The sequence below is a fragment of the Rattus norvegicus genome, chromosome 1, assembly GCF_036323735.1.
Source record: "Rattus norvegicus strain BN/NHsdMcwi chromosome 1, GRCr8, whole genome shotgun sequence".
Lineage (NCBI taxonomy): Eukaryota > Metazoa > Chordata > Mammalia > Rodentia > Muridae > Rattus > Rattus norvegicus.
The window spans coordinates 106,686,762-106,709,052 of record NC_086019.1 but is presented as its reverse complement, the minus strand read 5'-3'; the positions used below and the strand labels follow the sequence as shown (position 1 = coordinate 106,709,052).

The 22,291-nt window shown below is 45.3% G+C and overlaps 1 long non-coding RNA gene and 1 pseudogene across 2 annotated transcripts in view; both read right to left on the bottom strand.

Moving 5' to 3' along the window:
• The window catches only part of LOC134483110 (uncharacterized), a 46,261-nt gene that overhangs the window by 22,960 nt on the left and 1,010 nt on the right, over positions 1–22,291 (bottom strand). The window lies entirely within an intron of this gene.
• LOC134483109 (large ribosomal subunit protein eL8-like) lies at positions 262–20,789 on the bottom strand (annotated as a pseudogene).

Sequence of the window (22,291 nt, the reverse complement as noted above, 5' to 3'; positions counted from 1 at the left end):
CCTCTCTCTGTCTCTCTCTCTCTGTCTCTGTCTGTCTGTCTGTCTGTCTTTCTCTCTCTCTCTCTCTCTCTCTCTCTCACACACACACACACACACACACACACACACACACAACTAAGTATCGTAGTCTTCATTTTGCACCTTGTTTTTTTTAATTTATCATAATTATTTTATTTTACTTACTCACTTTACATCCCATTCACTGCCCCTCTCCTGGTCACCCCCTCCCACAATCCTTCCCCCCATCCTCCCTCAGCTTCTTCTCTGACGGGGGTTATCCCCCGACCCTGACACATCAAATCACTGTGAGGCTAGGTGTATCCTCTCCCACTGAGACCAGACAAGGCAGCCCAGCTAAAAGGACACATCCCACATACAGGCGGCAGCTTTGGGGACAGCCCCCGTTCCAGTTGTTTGGGACCCACATGGAGATCAAGCTGCACATCTGCTACGTATGCAAGGAGAGCCCCTTGCTTTTTGAACTACCAAAATACCTTAGAATTCTTCCCTCATTACCATAAAGATCTGCTGACTGAGACTAAAACTAACATAGCCAAAACCCAAGAAATCTGCATGTATTCAGGGCTACTCTGATCCTGGAAAGCACAAATTCAAGCAGCCTTAAAAGTGTGCTCCAAGGTCTTACGGAGTGGCCGCTGTGTTTATGGCTTTGGATGTCAGGGAACTAAGACCATTTCTGGGGAAAGTGAAATTATCTTGTTTGAGAAGGGGGCTGAGCAGGTCTCAGTTCCTGGGCAGTTTGGAGTTAGGGGTCTGCTAGAGGAAAGATAGGTGAGGAGTGAAAAATGCTCCGGGAAAATAATGCCCAGCTCAGCCCACAGGGCAGCTTGAATCTGGGTGGGAGGTCATACCCAGTTCAAAGGTTTAACTGTGGAAATGTCTGAGCCCTTATTAACAATGACCTCCTGACTCCATGTCGAATGCCAGCGTCACCCCATTTCAACTCACATTCCTTGCCAAGTCTGCATCATTTTCGAAGGCACTGCAGGATCCTATAATTATAATTCTACCATAGACTGCGTCATCATTTATTCAGCCAGTTGCCCTTGGGCGGATGGCTGGGTTTCGTGCTTTGTTTTTGTCTGGTACAGACTGAAGTGAATATTTACCTATATGCCTTTGAGTATAAAGGAAATTTGCTGAATAAAAGTTTGGGTTTCACTAATTTCCCTAATTAAAGGCTGTGTATATTTCTGGCTTTGGGTGTGTGTGTGTGTGTGTGTGTGTGTGTGTGTGTGTGTGTGTGTGTGTGTGTGTGTGAATGCACATGGAGGGAAGGGATCAACCTTGGGCATCATTTCCCAGGATACTGCTGTCCACCTTATCTGTCCCTGACCTGAAACTATCTGATTTGGCTAAGCCAGCAAGCCTGAGGGGTCCACCTGTCTCCACCTGTTCAGTGCTGGACTCAGCCGCCATGCCTGACTTCTTTTTTTAACACGGTCTTGTTAATTCTTGGAGAGTTTCACACATGCATGTGTGTACCGTGTAGATAATGTAATCTCATTTTCCCAGCCCACTCCTCTTCATAACTCTATTCTCCCACCTCCCCGCCCACTCCCAGTTTCATGATCTCTCTTTTTATTGATTTGCAGTCCAGGCCGGAGGTGCATACACTCCATAGCTTCGTGGGTATGAGGCCACCCACTGGTCATGGTCAACCTGCCAAGAGCCATACCCCTAAAGAAAACCGACTCTTCCTTCCTCGGGAGCTGTCAACTGTCAATAGCTCCTCAGACTAGGGGTGGGGAAGCCTAGAACCCCCCACTTCTGCTGGAATGTTAACCAACTTGATCACATTCAGACGACCACAGTTGCTGTGAGTTCGTGGGTGCTGCTGTCCTGCCGTATCTGGAAGACACTGTTTCTCTCTGGCCTTCCTGACCTCTGGTTCATACAGTCCCTCCTCTCCCCCCTTTTCAAAATGGTGCCTGAGCCTCGGGGGAGGTGTTGTATAGATATCACACTTGTGGCCCTCTGCTCTACACTTACTCTCCGTGCTGTGACCAGTGTGAGCGTCCGCTTTAGCCACCATCCACTCATGCCTGGCTTCTGAAGGTCATTTCTGGGGACTGGACTCAGGTCCCTGGGCTTGCAGAGCGAGCCCGTGACTGACGGAGGCAGCTAGCTCCTCTGACCAGACTTCATATCGTTCCGAAGGTGATGCTCCTGTGTCTGCTCACTCTGCCTCACTCTTCCAACACTGTGAAGAGTCTTGCTTGATATTTTAACCTCTGGCAATCTGAGACAGAAAACAATTCATTGTGGTTTTTTTTTGTTTTCCTAAACCAGTAATGAGTGGGGCCAAGCACCTTTTCATACTTTTATACATCGTTTATTATACACACTTATTATGCATCGTGTATATGTCGTTTTTCTGTGAGTTGTCACTGTCCTTTTTCTGCATGAATTTGAGATTTTTTTTAAAGATTCATTTATTTTATGTGGGTACACTGTCACTGTGCTCAGACACACCAGAAAATAGTATCGGATCCCATTACAGATGGTTGTGGGCCACCATGTGGATGCTGGGACTCGAACTAGGACCTCTGGGAGAGCATTCAGTGCTCTTAACTGCTGAGCCATCTCTCCTGCCCTGAGGCTTTGGGTTTTGTTTTGTTTTTTTTTTTTTTTGGGGGGGGGGGGGTTACGTGTATTTATTCGTCTGTGTGTGTGTGTGTGTGTGTGTTTGTGTGTGTGCGCGCACGCGCGCGCATGTCCATGCACAAGTGTGGAGTCAGAATACAACTTGTGGGAGACAATTCTGTCTCTCCAGGAATCGAACTTAGGCCATTACACTTGGCAGCAAGCATCCTTACCCACTGAGCATCTCACCAGCCCAGAATGATCCGAGCTTCTTCTACGCGGCATCTAGAGGAGGCCCCTGTGCTGTTTAGTGCTCTACTGCCACCCAGTGGTAAAGCAGGAGGTAGCACAGGCCCTCTCTGAGGCTATTTCCTGATGGAACCATGCCCTTGGTTTCTAAGTAGGGTTGTTGAAACAGGCAAATCAAAATGTAGGACACGCAAATTTAAATTTTGGATGAAAAGCAAATAACTTTTTATTTGAGTTATACTTTTAGTTTTTAAAAAATGAATTTATCTAAAATCCCAATTTAACTAGGTAGCATGTAGTTTACCTGAGAATTCTATTTCAAGGGCTCTGTGAGCTGAAGTTTCAAAAAAACAGCCACACCTGTGTTAACAAGGCTGCCTGACAGACAGGCTGATCATCATGACTGTAGTTTGGATGTTGTAAATCAGGAGCCAGAATTATCTTTGGCTGTCTCTAGTCCCATTAATTGCCACTATTTTCATACCAGGCCCAACATTTTTTCCACTGTAAGGTAAAACTTTATTGTGTACTAACTTTTTAATTTTGTAACTATATTTATGTACCGAAAACTTAGTGTAATTTTACCCAGTTTAGTGCCTTTGCCCCTTCCAGCTTGGCAATGCGAGTCACAGACTTAGGACCCAGGATGTTGCCTCCCCAGTGGCGGCGGATCTCGTCATATCTGTCATTATAATTGGTCCTAATAGCTTCCACCAGCTTAGCCAGAGCACCCTTGTCTTCTGAGTTAACCTGTGTGAAGGCAACAGTGGTGCATGTCTCCTGTGGACCAGGCACCCCAGCCTGGCCTTTCCCTTGATGATGATGCAGTAGGGCACCCCCATCTTTTGACACAGAACAAGCAGGAAAACCACCAGCTCAATGGGGTCTACATTATGGGCAGTCACCACCAAGGTAGTGACTGTATCGACCCCTGCTCTGAGGACAGGCGGTCTCTTAGCTGGTACGTCCCCTTTGTCAGCAGCTTTCTTCTCAGTAGCCTTTGCTCCTTCTCCTGCTTTGTCTCTGGCCTGTACTTGTGGGCAAGCTTAAGCAGCTGAGTCGCTGTTTGCCTGTCCAGGGCCTGGGTGAATGGGTTAATGGCAGAAGGTACCATGAGCCACTTATAGAGGATGGCTGTTTGCCGCTGCAGCCTGGTGTAGCGGGGCCATTTGACGAAGCGCGTGAGATCTCTTTAGGGCTGGATGTCCTGCCCAATGCGGAAGTTCTCAGGCTTTTTTCTAAACAAAGGATTGACCACCTTTTTGGCCTCCTGTTTCTTGATAATGATGGGTGCCGGGACCACCTTCTTCCCCTTGGCCTTCTTTTCTTTGGGCATCTTGCTCGGCTCCATTAAGTACTAACTTAGCAGACCAGCCAGCGTCTAGAACCTATGGGACTCTCTATGTAAATCAGGCTAGCCTCAACTCAGGCTAGCCAGAGTCTAGAACCTATGGGATTCTCTATGTAGACAAGGCTAGCCTCAACTCATAGAAAACCACCCGCCTTCACCACTTCCTCCCAAGTGCAGGGACTGAAGTTGTGCCCCACCATGCCTGACTGCACGGAGCCATATTGGATTTGGGCCTAGCCGCTTTTTGACTGCATGGTTCAAAGTGACTCTGGGCTGTTTGGCCACAGAGACTCACCCCGAAGATGACTGCCATAAATCTTAAGATTGTTGGATAAAGCCTCTCCCATGAATTTACAGCACAGGAGTATAACATTCAAGGGATGCCTCAGCTTGAGCAGATACCAGTTATCTCCTCAGTCAACACCCAGTGTCTCCACCACCTGACCTCATCGCCTGACTTCTTTGCCTCCAGCTATCACTGCCTATACCCTCATCTCCCCCTCCTTCATATTTCACAAAGGTCACTCCCCCTACCTGAAAGCCTTAAAAGCTGCAATGTTCATCCCAATAAACGAGACCTTGACAACAGAACTTTTGCTTGGTCTCCTTCTTCTCTTCACCCCCATTTTGGCCCACAGGTAGAAAGCCTCTTCGGGACCCTGAATAACTGGGTCCCCGCTGGCGGGGACAAGTGGCGCCCGAACACAGGGACCCCGAAGCAAGGCCGACTACAGGACGATGGAGATAAGAGAGCTGCAGCGGGAATCAAGGACTCTTCAGGCCGCATCGCTCGTGTGTCCCTAGAGAGGGAGGTAAGGACCGGTCGAATAATTGTCGTCTAATTGCCATGGGGAAGGTATGGATTTAGGAGGCTTGTTTCATAGGAGAGATCAAGCGCTCACTCAGGGAGAGAGGATTAAGAGTTAAGAAAAAGGATTTAATCAAGTTTTTTTGTTTTATTGATGAAAGGTATCCCTGGTTAATTTTAAGCAGTGTGGGGCTAGCTTAAGTAAAACTTGTAATAAAAAAGGGACAAGGTAATGGTAAAGTGTTTTTGCATATGCGTTCTTTTAGAGTTATATTTTAGTCTTTGGATCCTGACTAGAGATAGTTTACACCCTAGACATGAGAGATAATGGGTTTGGGAAAAACAGTCCTCCTGGACTCTCCACGGATGCTTTGGAGAAAGAGAAAAACTTTTCAGGGCTCTCCTGGGAACAGAAGAAAGGCAGGAGACGTCCTGCCTCTCTGCTGGCTCCTATTGGAGAAATGCTTATTTCTAGTTCTGGGTTCCATAGGTAGGATATGTGGATCCCTATCGTGGGACACCATTTAGTTTTTTCCCTCTATGTCTATTGTGTGTCCTTGGTGCACCAAGCTATCCATGTCTGTCAGTTTATGTCTGTGGTCTTTGTTTCTCGTTGTTTAAATGTTTTATGTTTCGTGTTCAAAAGAAAAAATGATAAAAACTTTATCTGCCAGTCGTTCACACCTTGACTTGGTTTGAACTCGTTTAAAGAAGGGAACAATGCATAAAAAACAGTTTCAATTGGCTTTTGGAGCCTACATCTGTAGCTAGAAGCCTAAGTCTGCTGGACAAGCTCCCCAGGGGCTGGCTAAATGTTTATACTAGCTGATCCTAAAGACACCAGGAGCTTCACAGCTTAAAAGGTGTAACATTGGTAACAGAAAGTTGGCTTAAAACTGTAATTTGGATATGAGCCAACCTAGGGAAGCAGGTCCAAATTGAGGTAATATTTTTATGGAATTCTTATTCTAGAAACCAGGCTTCTAAAAGATTTTAGGGCAACGTCTCTTTGTTGAGGTATTGGAGACCGCACCATCATGCGTTCATACGTAGGAATTGGCAGTCATAGCCAAAGGTGTGGTTTGCCCTAAAGTTACTGTATTTTGATGCTAATTCCACTGCCCCAAGAACAGCTGCCTAGTCACATACTCAGAACTCAGGTGACTTTCCAAAGTTGTGGCTGTGCTCTGGTGTTACAAAGAGATCTTAAAGATTGTGATTAAAGACTGTCAGTGTTACATTGACTAACTCAAACTTATTTATAATTAAGAAAAAAATCAAACAGGTAGAGATTGTTACAAGATTTACGAAGGATTGATGAGGTTTTAGAACTTGTGAGAGCATTACAGCTTGTTTGCTTACTCCAACTGCCATTTCAAGATAGATTTAGAGGATTGTTTTTATGCAGTTTGTTTACATCCTGGCGATTGTGAGTTTTTATTTTGTGAGCTTGCTTATAATTTTAGAGAGCCCATGAAGTGATATCATTAAAAATTTTTTACAAAAGAGTGGCTACTAGCCTTATATTATGTAATTTTGTTGCTTCTTCAATGTAAGAAGTTAGAACTTTGAATCTTTCAGTGTATATGGACATTTTTACTACAAACCTTTGCTCTCAAAATGAGCTTTAACATTTGGGGAGTAACTATTGCTCCAGAGAAGATTCAATATTCATTTTTAATATTTAAAACTAATTTTAAGCTTCTAAGGATATGTTAATTGCCAAAGTACCTCACCTTACCAGAGGACTTAACTTTGTTATCCTCATTGGAGATAAAGCTTTTGTCATTAGTACAAAATTGTAGGCTAGAGTCATGGAAGTATTTTAAAAAGAAACCTGGTGAAACATACCTTATTCCAAACAGCAATCAAATTGGTTATTACAAAATACTGATATTTGGCCTATTACATATACAAATTTCAGGCAAAATTGATAATTTTACTCCTTGCATGCTTTTGTATTTACTGTAAATTTGTGCATGCAACCCATAGAAAATGCGCTTAGTGTATTTATAGGTGGTTCATCTAATGAAAAGGCTACATGTATGATTGGATCACTTGTTTATTCTCTTGAGTTTCCCCCGCTTCAACACAGATTATTAAATTACATTACGTGCTGTAGCCACTGTTTTTAAATGTTAAAAATCAAGCTTTCAATTCATACGCTGATAGCCAATGTGTGGCTTGTGGTTTTACAATTGATTAAAAAGTTTTCGTTCTTTTGTTTTTTTTTTTTTTTTTTTTTTAGATACTACTAGCCCTCAAATTTTACAATTACTTAATGCTTTATTAGAGACAAGTTTTCTACATGAAATCAGTGAGTGATTTCAGTGTAAATTGTCTGACAACTCACTGTCCTTTCAGTGCTCTGGCTCAGACAACTAAACAAAACCATAGACCCAGCTCTTTGAAAATGGTAATGGAGTTAATAACACACCCTCTTGAAAAGAGGAAGACTCCATTTGCTTACTTTCAACTCCCAGCCTCACCCTACCAGCTCAGGGATTTCTAGTGCGACTAAATCTGGACAATATTTATAGGATTTGGCATCTCTAATTAATGCTTATGTTTAAGTAAATAAAGCTGGTGAGGGGCTGGAGAGATGGCTCAGTGGTTAAGAGCACTAAGTACTGTTCCTTTATAGGCCATTTAAGAACTCAAATTAGATTGCCTAGACCCCTTAGCAAGGGAGGACAATGATACCAGGCAGATTATAGGCCTTACATAGGAACAGTTAGTAAAAAAATCTCATTCTTTATATATCCAAAACAGTAATGCTGGAGACAATAATTTGGTATAAAAGTAAATTTATAAATACAAGTGCTCAGTGTCCTCAATTTAATCCTTAAGGACTTATCTTAATAAATAATATTTTAACAACATTTTAATAAATAAAAAGGGGAGTTATCCCTGTATGCTAAAATATGCTCCTTTTATTTCAATTTTAAAATTTGGATGCCAAGGAACACTCTGAGTTTATGGCACCCTACAGCTAGGCATACTTCTGCCTAGGTGAAATAGAAAGATCCACATATTGGCATGATCCTGTTCAGATATTTTATATGGGGAAGAGGGAATCTTTGTGTTTTTTCTACAGGATGCTACAGGAGTGTGCCAGCTGCCCGAGTGGCTGGTGAGACTTGCTGATCCTGGGAGCATGAAGATTCAGCTCTCCTGGTTCGGGTCCCTGGAGTCATTCCTGTGTCCTTGGAGGAATATGGAGGATTCCCACTCATCTTTTGTCATCACAGAAATTCTGGCGTTGCTGCAGTCATTGTGTCCCGTCCCACCACGGCCTGCGCTCCGACCCTCTGTGCACTGTTGCTTGGTGGAAGCTGCTGTGGACTGGGGAACTCTGCCCTGTTTTGCAGATCTCAGACATGGTCCCATTGCCTGCTGGTTGTTCCAGAGAAGAATGACCGATCCTGAACTGTCCTGGGAAAGACCTTGGCATTTTTGCTGCTATTGTAACAGCCATTACTGCTGCAGCCATTGTGTCTGCAGTGTCTGGAGCTACCCTCCCCCAATCTATTGTTAAGCAAGCACAGTGGGTGAACTTTCTGGAGTAGTTGCTAACAATTGGGAATTCTAAATTTTATTACAGGAGAGGCTTGACTAGGCCCTTGGTGGTATGGCCATAACAGCTGAGGAGAACCAGATGAGGTGCCTACAACTTATCGGGAGAGGCTCAATTTCCACAATCTCTTATATTAATGCCATCTGGCCCTTGCTCTTTCGCCCCTGGGCTCAAGTGAGAGGAATGAGAAGATGACCTGATGTAGCTATCCTCAGGGACGGGCAACCTCCTCTGACCCTTGACCAATCTAAGACAGGAACCTTGGGGGCGACAAGGTGATCCTATGACAGATAAGGCTGGGGTTTGAGAGGTCGATCCTAAGACAGAGGTGGCTACACCCCGTTTAAACGTGCGGGCCGGTCAAATGCTCCTCTGCCCAGTTTCTCCCCCAATAACACACACGTATAGCCCAGAACGGTGTGTTACAGCATAAGTTCATTCCTAGCCATTGGGGTGCAGTCCTAACTGCAAGAGTGGCTTGCCATGGCCGAGCTGGGCACTCTGTGAGGCATGTCTGATCTCTCTCAGACCACTACTTCCACCTAATGGTTTTTTTTAATAAAAGAAAAATGGGGGAGATGCACGGAGCCATATTGGATTTGGGCCTAGCCGCTTTTTGACTGCATGGTTCAAAGTGACTCTGGGCTGTTTGGCCACAGAGACTCACCCCGAAGATGACTGCCATAAATCTTAAGATTGTTGGATAAAGCCTCTCCCATGAATTTACAGCACAGGAGTATAACATTCAAGGGATGCCTCAGCTTGAGCAGATACCAGTTATCTCCTCAGTCAACACCCAGTGTCTCCACCACCTGACCTCATCGCCTGACTTCTTTGCCTCCAGCTATCACTGCCTATACCCTCATCTCCCCCTCCTTCATATTTCACAAAGGTCACTCCCCCTACCTGAAAGCCTTAAAAGCTGCAATGTTCATCCCAATAAACGAGACCTTGACAACAGAACTTTTGCTTGGTCTCCTTCTTCTCTTCACCCCCATTTTGGCCCACAGGTAGAAAGCCTCTTCGGGACCCTGAATAACTGGGTCCCCGCTGGCGGGGACACCTGACAATCTGTGACTTTCTTACATTCCATAAAGCCATTCCATAATGGGGCATATTGTCTGGAACAAGCAGAATCTGCAGCTGGGCCATGGTCATTCAAAACTGCCTCAGGAATGAGTGATCTCAGCCAGGCAAAAATCTAAAGACGCTCTGGTCTGGGCGGAGACCTGAGACTCCTGATGAGCTGTTTCAGTCACTTTGACTAAGGGACTACCCCAAGGAAGTCCCACCTTACACCATCTAAAAGAGGTAGGTGAGGTAATTAGTCCTTTAATGCAGCGGTTCTCAACCTTCCTGGTGCTGCGACCCTTTAACACAGTTCCTCATGCTGTGGTGACCCCTAACCATAACATTATTCTCATTGCTACTTCATAGCTGTAATTTTGCTACTGTTATGAACCATAATGTGAGTCTCTGTTATGAGATCACTGCCCCCCCCCAAACCCCCACCCCCGCAAACCACAAGTTGAGAACTGTCTTCAAGGCTACTGTGTCATTCCTACCCTGCCCCAGTGCGGAGCCTCACGGGCTGCAGCTGTGTGAGGGACAGACCGTTTTCTGGATCACTCAAGGGGAGTGTGACCTTTCCTTTTCCTCCTTCTCATTTCTAAGTATGCCTTCCTCAGCACTTTGGGCTTCCCCCCAGCACTCATTGTCTAATGTCTGCCCGCCTGCCATGCGGCTGCGTGTCTACCATGTAGCTGACCTCTCTGGCAGGTTAAATTGCATGACTTTTTCGTCCATTTCTTCATTGCCCTCCTCCGGATAACTGCTGAAGTTTACAGCTTCCTGCAATGTGGTTATTTTTAACTCTAATAAAATGGTCCTCAAGTTTTGATTTGGGTCTACTCCTAAAACCCTTTTTTTTAAAAAGATTTACTTATTTTTATTTTTTGGAATGGGTGTTTGTCTGTACATATATATTCCTGTGCACCACATGTGCTTCCTGGTGCACTCTGGTGCCTCAGGAGATCAGAAGAGGTTGTCAGATCCCCTGGATCTAGTTAGAGATGGTTGTGAACCTTCATGCAGGTGCTGGAAATTGAACCAAGGTCCTCTGAAAGAACAGCCAGTATTCCTTTTTTTTAAGATTTATTTATTTTATGTATATGAGTATGCTGTAGCTGTCTTCAGACACACCAGAAGAGGGCATTGGATCCCATTACAGATGGTTGTGAGCCACTATGTGGTTGCTGGGATTTGAACTCAGGATCTCTGGAAGAGCAGTCAGAGCTCTTAACCGCTGAGCCATCTCTCCAGCCCCAACAGCCAGTATTCTTAAGCACTTGAGTCATCATCTTTCCATCTTTCATTCTTAAGTTGTTTTATTAATGACACTAAGCACCCCAAAGGGGGACCCAATATCCCCTGCATCCAAATAACAGCTATCCTTTGCAGCCTTGGTTTCCAGGGGAATGTTCACAGAGGAGGGGAAGTCAGTGGACTGGGACTGTTTCCCGAGGGACTGTGGCTGTGGGACAGGAAGGTGCCATGTGTCGGTACATTATGGCAGCAGAGCTGGGGGCTCAGAGCACTGTTCTAGGAGTAAGTGATGAAAGCATAGGCAGGTTGGTGTTTTTGTGGTTGGTTGGTGCTCCTTGTGTTTCAGCATCCCTCACTAACCTGACTAACCAGATGCGTCAGTGAGCCCCAGGGTTCTTTCTGTCTCGCTTAGCCTCCCTAACACGTGCCCAACTTTTTTAGGTGGGTTCTGGGCTCCAAACTCAGGTTCTCATGCTTCTGTAGCAGGCAGTTTACCAACTGAACCTTCTCTTCCCAGATCCATGGGAAACTGTTTTAACACAAAATGGGGGAGTGGGGTCCACCTCATGGTAGAGCACTCACACACGCCCAGGGTTCCATCACCAGCAAGAGAGAGATAAACAATCTTTCATCCTGGGAGGCATTTGGGCACAGGGGCCAGGTGCTGAGATAAGCCTCTCTAAGGTTCAACTCCAGCGGGTCTGGTCCATATGCTTTCATTGGTCATTCTTTCTCTTCCTCAACTCCCATCCTCCACACAGGAGTACTGGGACCACATGCATATGCCACTGCTTCCGGCTTTTCACATGGGTTCTGGGAATCTAACTTGGGTCATCAGTCCTGCAATAAAAGCACTTTTATCTACAGACTTAGCTCCCTGCCCAAAACCACCTCTTCTAGAAGATTCTTAGCAACACAGCTCATAATGATTCCATACTGGAAACTGTTAAACATAGTGAAAGGGAACAGCAGCAGTTGGTCCAGACAGGAAGATGGTATATGATCCCCTCCAGAAGGGTGCAGTTTATTAGGAGAAAGGGTCCCCAGGCCACAGCAGGCCTTGAGGTGGGAGAGAGTAGTAGACAGAAACAATATGTACATCTAAACATGGCTGGGCTTTAGAGAGAAGAGTGGGCATGGCTCTAAACCCTGGAGACAAGTTTTATTAAGACTAAGAGTGGGCTGGAGAGATGGCTCGGTGGTTAGGAGCACTGACTGCTCTTCCAGAGGTCCTGAGTTCAAATCCTAGCAACCACATGGTGTCTGTAATGGGATCCGATCCCCTCTTCTGGTGTGTCTCAAGACAACTACAGTGTACGCATATATAATAAATAAATCTTTAAAAAAAAAAAAAGACTGAGAATAAGAGAGCTAAGAAGACGGAGAGACTACGGGAGGTTCAGGGGGTGTGGCAGAGATGCCTCTTCTGAGAACACCCTTCTTCTAAGCACGGATCTGAATGAGCCGCCAGAGGAGCCTCCAAGCCAATCCTCAGAGCAAAGGAGAAGTCTGACTTTTCATAAGCTTTTGGGAATGGTGGGAAGGTTTACATCCCATGATTTAGTTCAACACGGCTTATCCAAAGAGTACTGAGGGGCCAAATACTCACCAGGCACTGCAGCTGCTGCTAGACCACAGCCCAGAGAGTGCTTCATCCTCTGGAGGGAGCCCGGGGTGAGCTTGTACTGTAGACAGGGCACGGCCATGTCAAGGACTCCAATGCTTCAGCCTCCTGCAAATGCCAAAGCCTTCCCCAGGGAAGGCTAAGGGGGACGGCAAAGCCTCCCTCTGAGGTTCTCCTGTGAGGGAGTGACCAATTGTACAGACAACAACAGGAACAACAGGTTTCCTCTCTCCCACATCTGCAGCCTGAGGGAAATGCTCCCTACATAGACCTCCTTCCTACTGACGCTCACCCCTCCTGCTGTGCTCTAAATAAGAAACATCTGAGATTCTGTTTCAGGTGGCAATTAGGTGGCACGTCCTCAGAGTGAACACACCCCCACCCGAACCCAGCTCTTTTGCGCAAGTCTACGTACATCTGTCCTTGCTTCATTCCCTCAACACCCCTAGCCAGGGTTTCAGGACCCAAGCTCCCTGTGCTAGAGAGAGCTGCAGGGAGGCTGCGGCATCTGGCCCTTTAAAAGCCATGTTCTTTCAAACAACCGCATGTCAGCCAACAGGGAGTAGATTGTGATGTATCCATTCAATCACTACGAGAAGGTGAGAAGAACGATGGAGGTGCTCACTTGTGCTTTGTTTACAAAAATACAATAAAAAATTACGTAGGAGAGATGGCTTAGCAATTAAGAGCACTGGCTGCTCTTCCAGAGGTCCTGAGGTCAATTCCCAGCAACCACACGGTGGCTCACAACCACCTGCAATGGGGTCTGATGCCCTCTTCTGTCTTATGCCTCTTCTGTCGCACAGGCACACATGCAAATAGAGCACTCATATACATAAATAAATCTTTTTTAAATACAATAAAAAAATGACACAGGAGCTGGAGAGATGGCTCAGTAGTTAAGAGTGCTTACTGCTCTTGCAAAGCACCTGAGTTCACTTCCTAGCACCTGTGTTGTGTAGTGCACTAAAGTAGGAATGACCAATTATCAGACATTGACTATTTAGTGACTTAAAGTGCTGCTTGCACTGCCCATTTGTCAAGAGTGACTTCCCTTGCTACCTGGAACAGAATGTCCTGGAGAAGGAGCCGAAACAATGGGCCATTGCCCTTGACAACTGACTGACTGCCACTTGTGCTTCTATAAGATCTCACTTGCTTGCCCACCCACACTGTGGTTTTAGAGTAGAAAATGAGAGTGCAAACTGGACCCAGCCTTTCAGGGCTGTCCTGGCTTCAGTCCAGTGAGGATATCTCTTCTCTTCCACCCTGTCTGGTGCTCGAGTGTTTATTCCAGAAGCTTCCTCCAACTTTGGGCAGCTTTTAACTGCTGTGACTCAAGCTCGAGAGGACCCAGCCTCCTCTATCTAGTTTCTTAGGTCACCTGCACTCATGTGCATATACCTGCACAGAGACACACATGCCTACACTTAGCTAAAAATAACAAAAATACCTGGGCATGCTGATGCAAACCTTTAGTTCCAGCACTAAAGGCGAGAGAGGCAGACGGATCTCTGTGAGTTCAAGGTCAGCCAGGGCTACAGAGTTGGATCCTGTTTCAAAACAGTATTTTTTTTTTAATTCCTTAAAAGTCATCTGTAATTTTATCAGAAAACCTAACTGCCATGAGTTGGGGGTGTAACTCAGTTGGTAGATACCTGCCATTCAAGAAGCCCTGGTTTCAATCTCTTGCACCCACATGGTGGCTCGCAGCCATCTGTAACTCCAATTTTAGGGCATCTGATGCCCTCTTCTGGCCTCCACAGGCACCAGGTGCACAAGAAGGCAAAATACCCATGTGCATAGAGAGTAAAAATTAATCAATACAACATACCATTATCATTTTGAGGTAGATCTATCCGGGTGAATGTCCACCCCTGAACATTGTAACAATAAGCCCAGGTCCTTCTATGTTCACCTTTCCCCACAGATCAGTACACATTTCAAACACATTTCAAACACTCACATGATACTTTTCGTGTCTTAAGAATGTCCATCACTTTTATTTTGGGGTTGTGAGCCTAGCCTTTAATAGCTGAGCCATCTCTCCAGCCCCACACTTGGAAGACCGCGAACATGACCATGAACACACCACACACCACACACCACACACACACACCACACACACACCACACACACACACACACACCACACACACACACACACACCACACACACACACACCACACACACACACCACACACACACACACACCACACACACACACACACACACCACACACACACACACACACCACACACACACACACACACCACACACACACACACACACACACACCACACACACACCTTACTTGGGCAGCACAGTAGAGCTGGCCCCAATGGTGTGAGAACACGGAGCTGGCAGGCTGACCAACTCAGCTATCACCCAGGTCCAGATCCAGACCTCTGAGTTGGCCCACCCCAACATCTCCCCATCTATGAACTGATGGAGTGCATGAAGGGACCAGTCCTCCAGAAACAAAGCTGCAGGAACTCCATGAGACAGGACAACAACAGATATCTGGGAGGAGTCCAGAAGCCAACCAGACCAATGAGTCATTAAATTGAATATTTGCAAAAAAAAAAAAAGTTGTTTAGGCAAAAGAGATGTATCTGACACACTGAAGCTTCAATGGCAAGATTTGTCTATCTGTCTATCTGTTTTCTTTGTGGAGGCAGAGGGGAGGTTGCAAAGGCAGAGAGTAGATATGGAGGGACAGGAAAATGAGTGGGATTGATAGGCATGATGGGAAATTCACAAAGACTCAAGAAAAAGGGGAAAGGGGCATGTCTTTTACACATATGCACACCTTAATTAATGAATCAGCTTCAAGTAGCTAAACACAGAAGTCATCTCTCCCTTTTTGCCCAGTATAAAGTGGACAGGGGTGTAGCTAGACACTTGCCTAACATGGAGAAGACCCTGGGTTCAATCCTCATCGCCACAAAATAAACAAGTAAGCAAATAAAAAACACAAGGAAAAGGGATAAGGTGGCATACCTGGTGATCTCACCCTAGGGGGTTAAGGCCCACAAGACTTTCTGAGAGACAGAGTTGGGGAGAAGGCAACAAGCAAGTCTAAGTCTTTTATTGTCTTGTCATTTCTTCCTCCCTGTATTTTTGATGGAGGTTGTTTGTGCAGTACCCCCAGTACTAGGGCCTGGTGAACCCTGGACAAGTCCTAGATCTTGAAGCTCTTTCCAGACCCATCTTCTATTGAAGATACTTTTCTAGAAAAGACTTTATGTGTATGAGTGTTCTGCCTGTGTGTAAGTGCACGCCTGGTGCTCCCAGGGGCCAGAATTGGGCAACAGATCCCATGGAACTGTAGTTACAGGTGGTTGTGAGCTACCACATGAGCTCTGGGAACTGAAACCAGTCCTCTGCAAGAGCAGCAAGTGCTCTAAACCAATAAGCTATCGCTCCAGTCCCACTTGGAGATATTTTTATCCCCCCACCCCCACCCCCTCCTTTTCTTTTGTCCTTTTTCACTTCACAGAAAGCAATTACAAGCCCCTAGAAGCCAGGTGTGGTGTGTGTGCTACTTGCCTGAAAGCCAATACTAGGGAGGTAGAAGCAGGAGGATCGGAAGTTCAAGGTTATCCAAAGTCAACCTTTGTCACCCAGCCAGTCAAAGGTCAGGATGGTCTACACGAGCGAGACCCTTTCTTTTAAAAGGAAGGAAATAAAATTTAGAGAAGCCAACACTCCACAATCCCTCCAGAACAATGGCTATATATCTGTCACTTCTTGTTGGTTTTTGTTGCTGCTGTATTGTTAGGGGTCTTGCTGTGTTTCTCAGCCTCACAGTGTAACTCAGGCTGGCCTGAGCCAAGCTAACTTCAACTCACAGAGATCCACCTGCCTCAGAGTCCTGGGGTCACAGGTGTGACCTGCTAATTGCTACATTTCAAAGTGTCTGCCACAACACCTCACAGAATGAGTGTTCAGTAGTCTTGATCAGTCGTTACTCTTTGAGAATACGCAGGTCCTTTCATTATCATTTTGAGAATGCCTGTGTCGTTTCTAGTTCTTAGCCATTACAAATAATTCTGTGGCAAGTAGAACCTGACCGATTTAACAATTTATTGTCTCAGCTCCAAATGTACCCTTTTTGACTGCTCAATGGGAAACAGTTCTGGACCCTTTAAATATTTTTCTTTACAGTGATGAAGTTCAGTCATTAGAGGGCACCAGAGGAACATGGAAAGACCAGGTACAAGATATCCTAGATCCTGTGCCCTCCACCCCCACCCCAACCCTGGACGGATTCCATCCTGGTCTCTGGGGCCCCAGGCTCCTGCTGTATGAGAGTTTGCTGAGCAAGCACCCTCCCCAGTCTCCTCCCACCCTCACCCTCAGGCAGCCCTGTAGGAAGAACTACAATAAGACTGCCCCCAGCACCCTAGCAGGCAGACATCAAGTTCCACCAGGCAGATTTCCAGCAAGTTCCACAGATCTGTTACCCAGTGACCCATAGACCCATCATCTCCAAGATTCCTGAATCTCAGTCCTGAAGGGACAGGAAACTCTTTCTCGGGTGTCATGCCAGAGAGTTGGTGGTGAATTCCATCACTGGGTCAGCAGACAGGACTATCTGTGGGGCTCTCGTAGTCAGAGAGCCACAGGTCCCAACGAGACAGCCCCTGTCTTAAAAACCAAGTTGTAGCACATGAGGGATGTACATAAGGAGCATACCCATGGACACACAAGAGAGAGCTTTCAAGAAAGTCTCTTCTTACTAACCGACCCCCTCATTACTCAAAGCCCATATACTTCGTGATTCTTTCACATTGAACTTCCCTGCTCCGATATCATGGGCTGAGTGGGTCACCGTGAGTGTTCCTGCCCTCCTGAGAACATCCTGAGGGTTATTTCCAGGGTTTTGATGAAGCACATAAGCCTGCAGTAAATATTGTATACATATCCATGTGCACTGGTGGCTTTTATGTCGGGGGATGGACCTCCATTTTAACTGCTGCTGCACGGGTACCAGGAAACTTCAACCACTTCACAATAAAGGAAAGTGTCCACAGACCATGACCTGCCAAGTCCATCCTCCTTGCCTTTTGCTTTTCGTCAACATTCTTGCCTTTTAATTGGGTGGGAAAACATTGTGCCACGTCCTGGCCTCTGGCCCTTTGGTTTATCTCAAATATCTTGGTTGTCTTTCTCCTTCTTTTATGATTTATTTACTTTTACTTCATTCTATTTTTGAGACAGGCATCATTATGTAGCCCTGGCTGGCCTCAAACTCAAAAGATTCGCCTGCCTCCCGCTTGACCTTTACGACCAGTTACCTTTATAGACTTCCTCTTTTATGAGTCATTTGGGTCAGGCCCCACGATGACCTCACTTAAGTCTTGATCATTATCATTAGGGGCCTGTCTCCAAGCACATTCATGCCCGGAAAACAGACTTTCAATATATGTTTTGGAGGGGGGCATGGGCAGAACACAGTCAGACCTTACTTAAAACTTGTACAAATGAACAGTGTACAACGTGTCATTTCTTTGTTTGTTTGTTCGTATGATTGTTTCGAGACAGAGTCTCATCTGTAGTCCAGGCTGGCCCTAATTTTTTTTTTTAAATCTTCCTGCCTCAGCCTCAAAACTGCTAATAAGATTAGTCAGATGTAGTGGTACATGCCTTTAATTAATTTAATTATCTAATTAAATTAATTAATTTAATTCCAGCATTTAGGGGGATGGGGGAGGGTGGAGTTCCAAGCCAGCCTGGTCTTCATAGAGCATACCAGGATATCCGAGGCTACACTGAGACTCTGTCTGGGGGGGGGAGGGGCTTGAGGGGTGCTAGGATTATAGATTCTATCAGAAACCAGTATCTTAATACATAAGCCAAGAACACAAAATTATAGTTTAAATAAACACATTTGAGGGCCTGGAGCACTCAGGGTTGTTTGTGCAGTGCTCCCAGTTAAATCTAGGGCCTGGTGCACCCTGGGCAAGTGCTAGTTGTATATTTCTTGTTTACTTGTATACCAAGAAAAAAGTATGGCTTCTTCTTATACAAGTAACTACTTCTATATTTCTATTTATTTATTTTATATGTTATGTGCGTACACTGTAGCTGTCTTCAGACACACCAAAAGAGGGCACCAAATCCCATTACAGATGGTCGTGAGCCACCATCTGGTAGCTGGGAATCGAACTCAGGACCTCTGGAAGAGCAGTCAGTGCTCTTAATCACCAAGCCATCTCTCCAGCCTCTACTTGTATACTTCTTAAATAAGAGAGTTCTTAAGTCATCGTTTAGAAGAAGCCCTTGGAGTATGCCAAAGGAAAGAGGAAAGATCAGCCTCAGAAGAGAATGACTGAAGTCCTGAACTCCCTTCAAAGCCTCGAGACTTCAGGCCGGTTACTCATCCCATGGCTGTACTTTGAGACAGGGTCTTGTGCTTTCTGTGCTGACCTCCAGCTCTCGGCCTTCAGCTAGGGAGGCTTCCGCACACCTGGGATTGGCGGAGTCTCTGGCTCTCTCTCTCTCTCTCTCTCTCTCTCTCTCTCTCTCTCTCTCTCTCTCTCTCTCTCTCTGTTTGCCTTTCTCCCAGCAGCCCTGAGGTGGCCCCTCCCTAACTGTGTACCTCTCTCTTTTCTTCATCGCCAACCGGCTTAAAGAGCACACACCTGCTTCTTTCCCTCAGAGTTCATTAACAGGAGTCCTCTCTTCTTTCACCATTTGCTGAAGCCTCTTTAAAAGTTGTGTGTCAGGGTGAGGTTACTGAACTATGGAGGAACGATACTGAGACAGCTGAGCCCACAGGGCTAGCCCTGCCCTGCCTAACAAAAGCTCACCACAACTCTTGAGGACCAAAGGATGTGTTTCTTGTGGTAAAGGTATTCTCAGAAAGGGGCAAATACTGAGGCTATCTTTGAGAACTCTGAAAAAGGAACTCATGATAACTCATGAATCTAAAACAGCATGATATCATATCCTCTTCTCAAAAGATAAAACAAAAAAAAAAAACCTTAGTAATAGAAATATTTACATATACACACACCAAAAAAATTTTTTTTTCAAACAGCCAAGATGTGGTGGGAAACCCACTTCCTTCCTGACTGGAACTGATTCTTTCCATTTTCTAGATCATCTCTGGCCCGCTGTAACCCTCATATAGACAAGCCTGTACATGTAGCTATACTTTAAATTTATCTTAAAAAACAAACAAACCCTTAATTTTCTTTTGGTGCTGGGGATTGAGGCGAGAGATCTACGTGTGCCAAGTGCAGGCTCTAGCTCTGAGCTATGCCTCCAGCACCTTAGAGATGGATTCGCTCTCTTTTAGGACATATCGTACTTCATACTTTCTCCAACAATGATCTCAGAGATCATCCCAGGTACACATACAGATCTAGTTCCTTCTTTGTGGGGGATACAAACTCCCACTCCATTGTTCCCCAACCAGCAGACATTCATGACCTTTTTAATGTTGTTCTTGTTTTCCTTTGTTAACTTCCTGAATGACATTCTATGGTGTGTGTGTAGTTGGGGGGATGGGGAGGGGCGAGTGTAGGTGCACGTGCCATGCATGCATGGAGGTCAGAGGACAACTCGCAGGAGTCAGGTCTCTCCTTTCACTGCCTGGGTCCTGAGGCTCAGAGTTGAGCTGTTGGACTTGGTGGCAGGAGCTCTCTCAGCTGACCCCAGTCTTCTGCTCTTCTAAAGCTGCAGTGAATACCTAACTGTCCCAGTGACTTTGGATACACACCTATTGGTTTTGGCAGAACATACATCTAGAAAGATAATTTCTACATCCAAGTAGTTATTTAACATTTTTAAATTAAAAGTAAAATTTTAAAATTAAAAGTGTGGGGCCGGAAAGGTGATTCAATAGTTATGAGCACTTCCAGAGGACTGAAGTTCAGTTCTCAGATTATACATGAGACAACTCACCACTGCCTAGAACTCCAGCTCCAAGAGACCAGATGCCCTTCAATACTGATGTACACATACCTACCGACATACACAAAGTTAAAATACTAAGGCCAGGCGTGTAACCCAGAGAGGCAGAGGCAGGCAGATCTCTACGAGAGATTCAAAGCCAGCCTGGTCTACAGAGTAAGTTCCAGGATAGCCAAGGTTGTCAAGAAATACTGTCTCAAAACAGACAAACAACAAACCACAATAATAAGATACTCTAGAAAACTGCATGAAGTCAATGCTGACACAGACAATATTTGGGAAGAACTCAGTCATTCAATTCGACCACTACTTAATAAGCTTGCTATGAAATTTTGATTGCTTATGTTAAAAAAAAAAACCTAGAAGCATGTCTAGCACACAAGAAGCTACCTAAAGCATTAGGCTTTTATATTTTACCAAACTGACCTCAAATACTTTCATGAGAGTACATTTCCCTTTCCTTTACAGCATTGCTTATTTGGAATTTGAATTGTGTCAATCTAAAGGGAATAAATACTATGTCATTGGGACTTTCATTTCTTCCTGCCTCCCCGCTCAGAACCTCACTATTGTAGCTCTAGCTGTCCAGGCTGGACTTAAACTCGCCTGTCTCTGCATTCCAAGTGCTGGGATTAAAAGCGTCTGCAATGATGCCACACTCTGACTTCTGTCTTAAAAAGCTTCTCCCTACCCTCCTACCCTGGCCCTCAGTACCATCTCAACCTTCGTCACATTTCTCATCTTATTTCTTACCAACGTAAATATATCTGCTAAATTCTTGATTCAATCTGTGCTCATAGTCCAACTGTAGCTGTTAAATTCTAAATTTGCCAGCTGAGGTATAGGAGACCCAGCTAAATTTAATAACAAAGGTTTCCAAATGCCATTTTATTTGCAAACTCTAGCAACTCTCCGTTCTGCACTGTCCTTCATCAGTAGTTACTACTTTCTGCGTTATGCAGTTATTCCTGGTCATGAGAATTAAAGCCTTAGTCGGGCAGGGGCTGGGCCTTTATACTGTTCATCAGTTCTTTCTCTGGAACTATCTGCTGAATTCATTGTTTCTCCTTGTAAAGGGAGTGTGGTGGCCATTCCTGGTTGTCAACTTGACTATATCTGGAATGAACTACAATCCAGAATTGAAAGGCTCATCTGTTATCCAGATCTTGATGCTAGAAGACAAAAGTTTCTGACCTGGATCTTGGCCTGGAGATCTTGAGGCATAGTGGCCATGAAAAGCTTAGGCCCGGGCAAGGTAGTACAGCCTTTAATCCCAGATGAGGCAAGGAGATCTCTGAGTTCAAGGTCAGCCTGAGACAAATCAAGTCCCAGATACAGGCTTGAAGGTACACACACCTTTAATCTAGGCCACGCCTTCTGCTGGGCCACACCTTCTGCTGGAGGCCTATATAAGGACATTGGAAGAAGGAAGATTCACTCTTTTTTGCCTGATCCTACTTGCCAGCAGATCTGTTGGAACCTACTTCTGAAACCACTAGTCTCGTGGGACTGAGTAAGTATTAGATTCTTGAATTTCCCATTCATAACCATTGTTGGGTTAGTTGGACTACAGACTGTAAGTCATCACAATAAATTCCCTCAATATAGAGACATTCCCTAAGTTCTGTGACTCTAGAAAACCCTAACTGAATTATGTTGGGTTAGGGAGAGTTCTTAAGATATGAGGCTAAGGAAGAGGAAAATTAAGAATTCCAATACTGCCAGCCCATGATGTCACATGCCTTTAATCCTACCACTTGGGAGACAGAGGCAGGTGGAGCTCCGAGTTTGAGGCTAGCCTGGTCTACAGAGTAAGTTTCAGCAC